The following is an 11,396-nucleotide window of genomic DNA, read 5'->3' on the forward strand; positions in this document are numbered from 1 at the left end:
TTTACTGCTGCATAGTATGCCACAGTATAAATGTACCACAACTTTTTTATCCACTCAACTACTGATGGGCACTTGGGCTGTTTCCAGATCTTAGCTATTGTAAATTGTGCTGCTATGAACATAGGGGTGCATACATTCTTTCTGATTGGTATTTTTGGTCTTTTAGGATATATTCCTAGAAATGGGATCACTGGGTCAAATGGTAGTTCCATTTTTAATTTTTTTAAGGAAGCTCCATAGTGTTTTCCACAGTGGCTGCTCCAGTCTGAATTTCCACCAGCAGTGTACTAGGGTTCCCTTTTCTCCACATCCTAGCCAGCACTTGTCATTTGTTGATTTGTTGATGGTAGCCATTCTGACAGGTGTGAGGTGATACCTCATTGTTTTAATTTGCATCTCTCTGATGATCAGTGACTTTGAGCACTTTTTTATATGTCTCTTGGCCATCTGTATGTCCCCTGTGGAGAAGTGTCTGTTTAGGTCCTTTGCCCATTTTTCAATTGGATTGTTTGTCTTCCTTTTGTAAAGTTGTATGAGTTCCTGATAAATTTTGAATATTAACTTTTTATCTGATGTATCATTACCACATGTGTTCTGCCATACAGTAGCTCCTTTTTCATTTTGTTGATGGTTTCTTTTGCTGTGCAGAAGCTTTTATTTTTATGTAGTCCTATTTTTTCATTTTCTCCTTAGTTTCCTTTGCCTTAGGAGATATATCTGTAAACATATTGCTACAAGAGATGTTTGAGATTTTGCTGCCTATGGTTTTCTTCTAAAATTTTTATAGTTTCACGTCTAACATTTAAGGCTTTTATCCAATTTGAGTTTATTCTTGTGTATGGTATAAGTTTGTGGTGTAGTTTTATTTTTTTACATGTATCTGTCCAGTTTTCCCAACACCACTTATTGAAGAGACTGTCTTGACTCCACTGTATGTTCTTGCCTCCTTTGTCAAATATTAATTGAGTGTAATGCCTTGGGTCAATTTCTCGGTTCTCTGTTCTGTTCCATTGATCTATATGCCTATCCCTATGCCAGTACCAGGCTGTTTTGATTACAGTGTCTTTGTACTATAACTTGATATCTGATATTGTGATCCCTCAAGCTTTGTTCTTCTTTCTCAACATTAGTGAAGCTATTTGGGGTCTTTTTTGGTTCCATATAAATTTTTGAAGTATTTGTTCTAAGTCTATGAAATATGCCTTTGGTATTTTAATAGGATTGCAATGAATCTGTAAATTGCTTTAGATAATATGGACATTTTAATTATGTTAATTCTACCAATCCACAAACACAGTATTTACTTCCACTTATTTATATCTTCCTCTACTCTTTTTTCAATATTCTATAGTTTTCCAAGTACATGTATTTTACCTCCTTGGTTAAGTTTATTCCTAAATATCTTAAATTTTTTGTTGCAATGGTAAATGGGATTGTTTGTTTAGTTTCTCTTTCTGAGAATTCATTATTGGTGCATGAAAATGCCATTAATTTCTAGGGGTTAATTTTGTATCCTGCTACATTGCCTAATTTCTTTATTAAATCTAGTGGTTTTTTGATGGAGTCTTTAGGATTTTCTATGTACAATATCATGTCAGTTGTGAATAATGAGAGTTTTACTTCCTCCTTTCCAATTTGGATGCCTTTTATTTCTTCTTCTTGTCTGATTGCTATGATTAGGACTTCCAGTACTATCCTACCTAATAAAAAGGTAATATGCAAATTGACCGTACCATCGACACACCCACAAGCCACGCCCACAAGCCAATCAGAGCAAGTATGCAAATTAACCCAAGATGGCTACAGCCACACAGAGCAAGGTTTCCCAGGTAACAGAGCAAGCCAAGCTTTCTGCGAGCTGTTGCAGGCCTAAGCCTCCACTCAAGCTACAAAGTTTCAATTATAGAAGGTAAACAAATTCAAACAGAAATGGCAGCAGAACGGAGCTTGAGAGAGCAAGCCAGGGTTGCTGGCGGCAACAGGGGAAGCAAAGCTTTCCGCACACCCTGTCTAGGCCCAGCCTCCACTTAAGGCTACAAAGTTTCAATTATAGAAGGTGAATTAACTGCCACAGAGATGGCTGCCGGCCGTGGAGGGAGCAGCAGGATTGGCTCTGCTCCAGGCTACAAAGTTTCAATTGTAGAAGGAAAATAAATTCCAGATACCAGGGCCTCTGCTTGGGTTGCCAGGGGGCGTGGCTGGCCTGCAAACCACCACAGGCCCCTCACTCAGGCCGCCCCACGCCCCAAGGGAACCCCCACCCTGATCTGGGACACCCTTCAGGGCAAACCAGCTGGCCCCCACTCCTGCACCAGGCCTCTATCCTATCTAATAAAAGAGTAATATGCAGATTGACCATCACTCCAGCACACAATATGTCTGCCCCCATGTGGTCAAAGATCCTGCCCCCATGTGGACACAAGATGGCCACCACAAGATGGCCAGCAGGAGAGGGCAGTTGGGAGGCAGCAGGCCAGCAAGGGAGGGCAGTTGGAGGTGATCAACCCTGCAGGAGAGGACAGTTAGGGATGACCAGGCCGGCAGAGGAGGGAAGTTAGGGGAAAACAGGCTGGCAGGGGAGCAGTTAAGCATCAACCAGGCTGGCAGCAGAGTGGTTAGGGGGTGATCAGGCTGGCAGGCAGAAGTGGTTAGGTGCAATCAGGAAGGCAGGCAGGCAAGCAGTTGGGAGCCAGCAGTCCTGGATTGTGAGAGGGACTAAACGGGCAGTCAGACATCCCTCGAGGGGTCCCAGATTGGAGAGGGTACAGGCTGGGCTGAGGGACAACCCCCCTCCGTGCACGAATTTCATGCACCAGGCTTCTAGTCTATAATAATAAAAGGGTAATATGCTAATTAGGCCAGATGTCTTCTGGACGTCTTTCTGGACGTTGTCCTTCCTGACAAAGCCGGGGCTGGAAGGAAGCAGCTGGGGTCCCGGGTGCCTGCAGGTGGCCGGAGGAGGGAAGCCCAGGTCCTGGGAGCCGAAGGAAAGCTGGTGCCAGCAGCCAGGGGAAGGAAGGCCTACTCCTGCATGAATTTTTGTGCATCAAGCCTCTAGTGTTGAATAAGAGTGGTGAAAGCTGATATCTGTCTTATTCCTGTACAGTAGGTCCTCGGGTTACGTCAGAGATCCGTTCCTACGCGAGACGTAATGTGATTATCGCCGCAAGTCAGAACCCACCTACATAAGCACCTACGTCACTCACATGGAGCACATACACAGCAGTAATGAAGTGAAACAGTAAAAAAAAAAAATTTAAAAAGAAAGATAACAATTCCTGACCTTTACTTGTGGTAAATAAATAATAAGAAACATAAAGCACATATGTATATACGTCGAAATGACGGAACATTTTTTTTTATAAATAAATGGGAGATGGCGACGTAACCACGAAACGACATGCACTGAATCTGACATAACCCGAGGACTGTCTGTAACTGTCCCCTGGTGAGCAAGGGTAAAAGCTGATTCATGAAGTTATTTAAAAACTAGAAGCCCGGTGCACGAAATTCGTGCACGGCGGGGGGGTTGTCCCTCAGCCCAGCCTGTACCCTCTCCAATCTGGGACTCCTAGAGGGATGTCCGACTGCCCGTTTAGGCCCGATCCCACCAGGCAGTCGGACATCCCTCTCACAATCCAGGACTGCTGGCTCCCAACTGCTTGCCTGCCTGCCTTCCTGATTGCCCCTAACCGCTTCTTCCTGCCAGCCTGATCACCCCCTAACCACTCCGCTGCCAGCCTGGTTGATGCTTAACTGCTTCCCTGCCAGCCTGTTTGCCCCCAACTTCCCTCCTCTGCCAGCCTGGTCACCCCTAACTGCCCTCTCCTGCAGGGTTGATCACCTCCAACTGCCCTCCCTTGCAGGCCTGGTCCATCTCAACTGCCCTCCCTTGCAGGCCGGGTGCCTCCCAACTGCCCTCTCCTGCTGGCCATCTTGTAGTGGCCATCTTGTGTCCACATGGGGGCAGGATCTTTGACCACATGGGGGCAGCTATACTGTGTGTTGCAGTGATGATCAATCTGCATATTACTCTTTTATTAGATAAGATAGAGGCCTGGTGCACGGGTGGGGGCCAGCTGGTTTGCCCTGAAGTGTGTCCCGGATCAGGGTGGGGTTCCCTTGGGGCGTGGGGCGGCCTGAGCGAGGGGCCTATGGTGGTTTGCAGGCCGGCCATGCCCCCTGGCAACCCAAGCAGAGGCCCTGGTATCTGGAATTTATTTTCCTTCTACAATTGAAACTTTGTAGCCTGGAGCGGAGCCAAGCCTGCTGTTCCCTCTGGAGTGGCAGCCATTTCTGTGGCAGTTAATTCACCTTCTACAATTGAAACTTTGTAGCCTTAAGCAGGTGGGCCCGGCCAGGGTGTGTGGAAAGCTTTGCTTCCCCTGTTACCGCCGGCAACCCTGGCCTGCTCTCTCAAGCTCCATTCTGCCGCCATTTGTTTGAATTTGTTTACCTTCTATAATTGAAACTTTGTAGCTTGAGTGGAGGCTTAGGCCTTCAACGGCTATGGAAAGCTTGGCTTGTTCTGTTACCTGGGAAACCTTGCTCTCTGTGGCTGTAGCCATCTTGGTTTGGGTTAATTTGCATACTCGCCCTGATTGGCTGGTGGGTGTGGCTTATGTAGCGGAGTGATGGTTAATTTGCATATTACCATTTTATTAGAGAAGATATAGATTAGAGTGAGCCATTTCATTTACGCAAACCCTTTAAAGCAGGGGTCCTCAAACTTTTTAAACAGGGGGCCAGTTCACTGTCCCTCAGACCGTTGGAGGGCCAGACTATAGTTTAAAAAAAAAACTATGAACAAATTCCTATGCACACTGCACATATCTTATTTTGAAGTAAAAAAACAAAACGGCAAAAGCACCCGCATGTGGCCCACGGGCCCGTAGTTTGAGGACGCCTGCTTTAAAGGTACCACGTTGTCAAGAACCTCCAAATTCTTTACTTGCTATTCATGGTTTGAAATATTCTGGGAAATCAATAGTCTGCTTGCATCTCCCTTCACTGAGTCTTCCTCCATTCTCATGGGACACACCCGTGGGCTCACCATTTTCTTTAATGATACACCTGTGCTGTTCTTGTCCTCTCTTCTCTCACTCCACTCCCAGCCAGTCTTGTCTGCCTGGTGAATGATGCTCATCTGAGTGGGCCATGACCCCAGGAACCCATTCCCCTTTTCACGTCCATATTGAGAAACTAATCTGTTACTACCAGAACTATAGAAGGAAGGTGGAGCTTAAAATAAATCACCTCCCCAAAGGAGTAGCCTATTACACACGTTGGCTGTATGGTATGGCCTGTTGCTCCTAGACCACAAACCTGTACAGCATATTACCATACAAAATCACGGAAGATTAAGTCAAACATAAGGGAAAATGATGCAAGGTGGAGACATGGGGAGCTCCAGCTGTATGAGGCTGCTGGCTGAGTAACAGAATACAGTTTCACAGCAAACCTTTTCTTCATAAGTAGGAAGAGTACACTCTAAAATAATAATAAAATGTAAAGTATAGTAAATACATAACACAGTAACAGTCATTTATTATCATTATAAAATGTTATGTTCTATACATCATTGTATGTGTTATATGTTTACTTTATTTTTTTTTATTTTTTTTTAAATTTCTTTATTGATTAAGGTATCACATATTTGTCCTCGTCCCCCCATTCCCATCCCACACCCCTCCCCACACATGCCCCCACCCCCCTGTTGTCCTTAACCGCTGGTTAGGCTCATATGCCTGCACACAAGTCCTTTGGTTGATCTCCCCCTTTACCCCCACTCTTCCCTACCCTCCCCCCGAGGCCAGACTGGCAGCACAGTAGATTTGTTGATACCCACATCCCCACAAGTGTGTTGCCCTGTGACTTGATGAAAGTGGCTACCATGTCACTTGGTGATGGGAATTTTTAAGCTTCAGTATAATCTTCTGGGACCATCCATCCTTGACATTGTGCGATACATCACTGCAGTTAAAGGCAGGGAGAGGTGCGGGTGTTGATACCACTGCAAGGCAGGGAGAGGTGCGGGTGTTGATACCACTGCGTCCCTAACTTCTCAAGGTTTGTTAACTCAGTTGGAAGGGGGTGAGCTTGCCAATTGCTGGCAGCAATTTTCAGGCTGCATGTGCTGTTGAAATGGTGTAAGTCAACTCATTATTTCCCAGCTCTGACCTCCCTCTGCCAAACTAACTTCTCTGTGCTAACCTAAAAATAAAAGGGCCTTTCAACGTGACAGGCAAACAAGCATTTATTTGAGATCAAAGAATAACTATTCAGAAATCAGTAATTTAGGCAGAAACCCAAATCATGTTCCAATGAGGAGGCAAAGGCAGTGGGTATTTATGGGAATGGGAACGGTTACATCATGGGAAGGAAGACGGTCCTATTGCTGCAGGTAACATAACATAGTGATGTTAGTTCTAAACAATGTTTTACATTTTCAGTCCAGTGGCCATCAGTCTAGTAGTCATAATAACTGTTTTTCTGTTGGCTTTGCCAACAGTTCTTGAGAAATAGGTTGCTTAGGCCTAGTCCACAGGTTATTTTACTTTGTGTTAAACATTCCAGTTTCTCCGGCATGGCAGCTCCAGCTCCATTATAAAGTGGCTGTGTTATATCATTGTTCATACCTGGATTCTCTTCTTTTTAATTATTTAAAAAAATTTGTATTTTTCAATTACACTTGACATTCAATATGATATGGAGTTTTCTTCTTTAAACAAGATGACTTTCTATTTAGCCAAGGATTAGCCTTGGGTCTCAGGGAGGCAATGACAATGAAACAATTCCCGTGTGAAAGAAGGAAATGCAAAAACAGAAAAGAAAAACAATGAAGAGGCAAAGCCAGCTGTTTCCTACAAACTTTTGACAACTTCGCAGCTGTTCACCGTTCTTTCTCCCCCGTGGAAACTGGCCTCTGTCCAGCCTGACTGATGCTTTCCCAGTCCCCCTCTCTCGGCCCAACCGCTGTGACCTTGCCACTGTCATTTCCCCTGAGGTATGTTAAGTGACTCTGGGACACACGGTCAGTTCTTTACTCAGTTATGATCAAAGTTGTACTCTTCTTACAATAGCCATAATAGATGAGACTTGACAAATACTATCTCATTCAATCCTGGGTTACTCACTGAGAATGACTGTACTATTACCCTATTTGACAGAGGAGGAAAGTGAGACTTAAGCCATGTGTCTGGGGCATCTTTCCAATTCCAAGGCCTCTTCTCTAGACTGGAGGATTCCAAAATGTCTTCCCATCAGTAGAGTGCTTGTTAAATGCATAGATTTCCAGGCAGCCCACGCAGAGATCCTGACGAGTGTGGAGTGGAGTCCAGGAATCTGAAGGCAGGACTAAAATCTTCACAGTGCTACTCTACATTTTTATAGACCGTGCTCGACACAGCCCTTGCACAATTCTTCGTTCTGATTAATTACCCCTTCCTCTGGGTTCTCAGGACACTGCTCTCAGGCTGGTACAGCAGGAACCCATTGTGTTACAACTGGCTGGCTTTTGTCAGTCTCCCTGACTAGCTGGGGAAACTACTTGATGTCCAGGATCCTGATTCTTTTTGGCTTCCTCTTCCTGGTGTTGCTGAGCAAGGGCCTGCTGCCTAGTACTCACAGAAGCTGAAACTATGACCCTGGCTTTCAGGGTAAAGAAAGAGCCTTTTTATTATATTTGTGGGTCGCCAGTGAGGAGACAGGAGATCCTGCTAAAATCTGTCTCCCCCACCCAAAGTTTGGAGTTATTTTAAGGGGTTAGGGGGAACAGGCTGGTATGTGAAAGTGCTGGCCAGGCAGGTTTTGATTGGCAGCTTTGGAATTTGGACATTTATAAGATACGGTAAGGTGCTTCAGCGCCATCTTCTTGGACAATGGACCGTTCGCTTCGAAAGGGTTCCAGAGTTCATGTTCTGGTCCTTTGGTTCTATGGAGGATGGGGGTTGGAGGGTGGCGGGTGGCAAGACTTTGGTTCCAGGTGCAGCCAGAGGTCAAGTTCTCTCCTCTGCTCATGTTTCAGCTGCATGTCTTGCACCTGTGGTCTGATTTATCAGAGAAGTAACTCGGTATCTTGCTAGAAGCAGGATAGAGCCATTTTGAGCTGGTTCTGCAGTTACATAGGATTGCTCCTTTCACTCATCTTTGCACAGCTTGCTTCTCCTTATTATTTGGGCCTTAATTTAAAAGGTCCCTCCTCAGAAAGTCCTTTTCTGGTGACCTAACTAAGAAGCTCCCCACTCATTCATTGCCATGTCACCCTATTGCATCATCCAGCATGAAGCACAGAGCTTTGCATAGTAGGTGCTCAGTTAAAACGGAATTATCCAAAGGCAGATCAAATACACCCTTAGGGCACCAGAAAAACAGAGGCAACAAACATTTTCAAACTACAGAAGCATCACTGGACAGGGACTGGCCGTGGTAGGTCTGCCTCAGGCCGGACGGTAGTGTGTGGGTTTTTGACTTCCTGCAGGGAAGACTTCATACAAAGAGTCCAGGTGATTTTGAGAGGATGCTTTGACAGTGAGACAAAGGAAGGACTTAGGGTAGGAGATGCAACAGCAGAGAGCCGAGGGGGTGCCCTGCTTTGGCTCCCTGGAAACGTTACAGGAAAGAAGTGAGCCAGGGCAGGGCTGCTGTTACCTCACTGGGAAGTCAGAGAAGGGGGGCCTTGGAGACGGCTTCAGGGGGTGAGCCCCGGAGGAGCTGCCACTGCCAGTTGTTCCTGTGGTTGCAAGCCTCATGGGGACCCTTAGAGTTTAGGAGGAAGGAAAATGTTCATGCACGAGAACAGGCATGGGCATGCTCCAGGACGAGCCAGCGCTGGTATCCTTTGCCTTGAGGGTGTTTATCTCTCTTCTTCAGGGAGAAAGTTGGGGGAGGGTTTCAGTAGAACATTCATCAGCTTTCCAGGTGGGTTTTTAATATCTGGATGCATCAAAATGAGCATATAGGGGAGTTTGGGATTATTCTTTGGTCAGCATTACTGCTTGACTTCTATCTTGCTTTTATCTTACTTTTATCTTGGGTCTGTCTCACTCTAATTGGTTCTTGTTATTTGTTCCCTTAATTCATCCGTCCTTGGGTTTGGCTGTTCCAAGTCCCCATCATCTACCTGAATACAGCAACCTCATTTCCCCCTTTGTCGCTCACATTCCCTTGTTCGTACCAGACTATTTTAAAGATGAAGCCACATCTCCAGGCACCCCACCTTCACACAGTGGTGTTTCCCAGCTGGAAGAGGGGAAGGGAGAGCCCCCACTTTCCTCATTTACCTCTTGAAGAGATCAGGAAAACATTTCCTAAGGCCTTGCTCTCTCATCTCATTGGCAAGAACTGTGCGGCTGTCCACCCCTAACCTCATCAGTGACCAAGGCAGTGCTTACCATGTTGGCTCCAAGCAATCCTGAGTTATAGCCCTGGGGCTGGGGGAAGCGCGGCCTCCCTTAAAGTTTATGCCCACCGATTCCTGAAAATACTCAGGTTTCTCTTGACAAAGGTAAAGGGGAACAAGGATGTGAGACAGACCACCCATAAAGAAGGCGGTGTGCGTTGACAGGCAGTGGTGCACAGGGACGAGCCATATCATCCTTAAAAAAAAAAAAAAATTAAGGAAATCCTTATTACTCACAAGTTCATTCAAATATTGAGAGGAATGCCATTTTGTCATTTCCACTTGGGCTTGGATATTTTCCAGGCAGCAGTAAAGTACGTCTACTTTCTTTTGTTGTTGTCAAATGCCCAAGCACAGTATTTACACACAGCTCTTGTGTAGCTCCGAAGCCTTTTCACCCCCAGCTGAATTCCCCCAGCCTCCTCAGCCACCTTCACCAGGCCTTCTCCTTCGCATCCCTCCTCTTTCCTCAACCAACTACAAGAAAGTCAGTTTTCAAGACCTCGCTCTGGAAAGCATCTTCCCGCGGGCCATGAGGTCCTGCATGCTCTGGGTGCAGGCCTGTCACTGTCCTCCTCAGCGCAACAGCTACGGAGCTCTGCGCGCCAGTCAGTGTGCCAAAGGCTTTACCAAGAGTCTCCTTTAATCTTCACAAGAACCTAATAGATTCTGCCTTAAAAAACAAAACAAAACAAAACAAAACAAACAAAAAAAAAACAGGCCGCCCTCGCTCCCACCTGCAGCTGCCACTGCCCGGTGCCCACCGTGGCCCTGCTGCACTCCAGCCGCAGCCTTCCACCCAGGCCTCGCGGGCGTGGCTTCTGCCAGAGCCAGCTCCTGGTGGGCCCATATGGAGATGGGTCCCCCAGATCCCATCCTGGGAGTCACCGAAGCCTTTAAAAGAGACACCAACAGCAAAAAGGTGAATCTGGGAGCTGGCGCCTTCGGGGAGGATAATGGAAAGCCTGACGTGCTCCCTAGTATCCGGAAGGCAGAGGCCCAGATTGCTGCAAAAATCCCGGACAAGGAAGTCCTGCCCATCGGGGGGCTGCCCGAGCTTTGCAAGGCGTCTGCGGAGCTGGCCCTGGGCGAGAACGGCGAAGCCGGTATGTCACCCTGCAGACCATTTCTGGAGCCGGGGCCTTAAGGATCGGAGCCAGTTTCCTGCAAAGATTTTTCAAGTTCAGCCGAGATGTCTTTCTGCCCAAACCGACCTGGGGGAATCACACGCCCATCTTCAGGGATGCAGGCCTGCAGCTGCAGGGCTATCGCTACTAGGACCCCAAGACGTGCAGCTTTGACTTCGCGGGCGCCACGGAGGACATTTCCAAAATGCCACCGCACAGCGTGCTCCTCCTGCACGCCTGTGCCCACACCCCCACGGGGTGGACCCTCGCCCCGAGCAGTGGAAGGAGAGAGCCTCCGTGGTGAAGAAAAACCATCTCTTTGCGTTCTTTGACATGGCCTACCAAGGCTTTGCCAGCGGCGATGGAAACAAGGATGGCTGGGCTGTGCGCCTCTTCATCGAACAGAGCATTCCTGTTCGCCTCGGCCAGTCCTACGCCAAGAACAGGGGCTTATGCGGTGAGCGTGTGGGAGCCTTCACTGTGGTCTGCAAAGAAGCCGATGAGGCCAAAAAGATGGAGTCACAGTTGAAGATCTTGATTCACCCCCTGTGTTGCAACCCTCCTGTCAATGGGCTGGATCGCCTCCACCTTCTGAAAAAGCCCCATCTGCGAAAGCAATGGTTGCAGGAAGTGAAAGGCCTGGCCGACCGCATCATTAGCAGGCGGACCCAGCTGGTCTCCAACCTCCAGAAGGAGGGCTCCTCCCACATCACCGACCAGATTGGCATGTTCTGTTTCACGGGACTGAAGCCCGAGCAGGTGCAGCGGCTGACCAAGGCGTTCTCGGTCTACGCATCTCCGTGGCAGGGGTGGTCACCTCCGGCAACGTGGGCTACCTTGCCCATGCCGTTCACCAGGTCACCAAGTAA

The 11,396-nt window shown here is 47.3% G+C and overlaps 1 pseudogene across 1 annotated transcript in view; it reads left to right on the plus strand.

Moving 5' to 3' along the window:
- The window catches only part of LOC307096742 (aspartate aminotransferase, mitochondrial-like), a 62,483-nt pseudogene extending 51,087 nt beyond the window's left edge, over window positions 1-11,396 (plus strand). Inside the window, exon 5 of the transcript in view lies at window positions 10,186-11,396. The product of the transcript in view is annotated as an aspartate aminotransferase, mitochondrial-like (transcript). The remainder of the gene's footprint in view (window positions 1-10,185) is intronic.

This window comes from Cnephaeus nilssonii, assembly GCF_951640355.1.
Source record: "Cnephaeus nilssonii genome assembly, chromosome: 3".
NCBI lineage: Eukaryota > Metazoa > Chordata > Mammalia > Chiroptera > Vespertilionidae > Cnephaeus > Cnephaeus nilssonii.